We start from the raw sequence: 1,097 nt of genomic DNA, 5'->3' as shown, positions 1-1,097 counted from the left end.
ATATATATATATATATATATATATATATATATATATATATATATATATACATATATACAAACACACATGTAGATATATATATACATACATACATACATACATATATACATACATACATACATGTATATATACGTACTTATATATTTGTACGTATATGTATACACGCTACGCATATTCATATATTATATAAACGTGCATGTGTGTGTGTGTGAGTGTTTTCTTGAAGTTGGACATTACGAATGGGACGTGTCAGTCATGCCAGCTGGAGAGAGTGAAGACAAGAATTCCGGCATAGGAATCGAAACCGCATCTCAGTAACTCCACAGGTAATTGCGCAATACAAAAAACAAAGACTGAGACAATGAAACCTAGCTGATTGTTTGATCGAACATTTAATCAAGCAATCGACTAGTTAATTGATTAAATAGCCGACCAATTAACTAATTAGAATAAAGAAGTGAACTACAACCAGTGCGTGTGTATTTGTATATTACTGACATAACGACCCACCCGAGATACTTTTTTAAAAGTAAAATAAAAATCTTCCTTAACTAAAGCCGACATATTTTTCTTCTTCCAAAGCAGCGCCCCTATAGGTCAAAATAAGAGTTATCAGATATGAATATTCAATATATAGACAAAAAATAAATGATAAAATATTCATGATACAGCATTTAGTTATACAACACACACACAGACACACAGACACAAACACACAGACACAAACACACACACAGGCATACACACACCCAAACATACAAACACCCAAACATACACACACATATCTATATACGCTTATACATTCATACATACTCTTATTCACTCATGCTTACATTATCTATGCACACGCCGCACCTCATTAGGTATCCATGGAAACGAACAATTATACATTGTTATTGTTTGGGGTTTTTGCTTAGTTACTTTTTTATTACAGAAGTACATGAGTATGCAGAATATCAATTACATAAGTATATATGCATGTGTGTACGCGTGCATATGTGTGTGCGGACATGTGTGTGTGTGTGTGTGTGTGTGTGTATGTATGTATGTATGTATGTATGTATGTATTGATGGATGGATGGATAGATAGATAGATA

This window comes from Octopus bimaculoides, chromosome 26 (assembly GCF_001194135.2).
Source record: "Octopus bimaculoides isolate UCB-OBI-ISO-001 chromosome 26, ASM119413v2, whole genome shotgun sequence".
Lineage (NCBI taxonomy): Eukaryota > Metazoa > Mollusca > Cephalopoda > Octopoda > Octopodidae > Octopus > Octopus bimaculoides.
The sequence above is the reverse complement of the archived record's forward strand: the minus strand, read 5'-3'. Positions refer to the sequence as shown.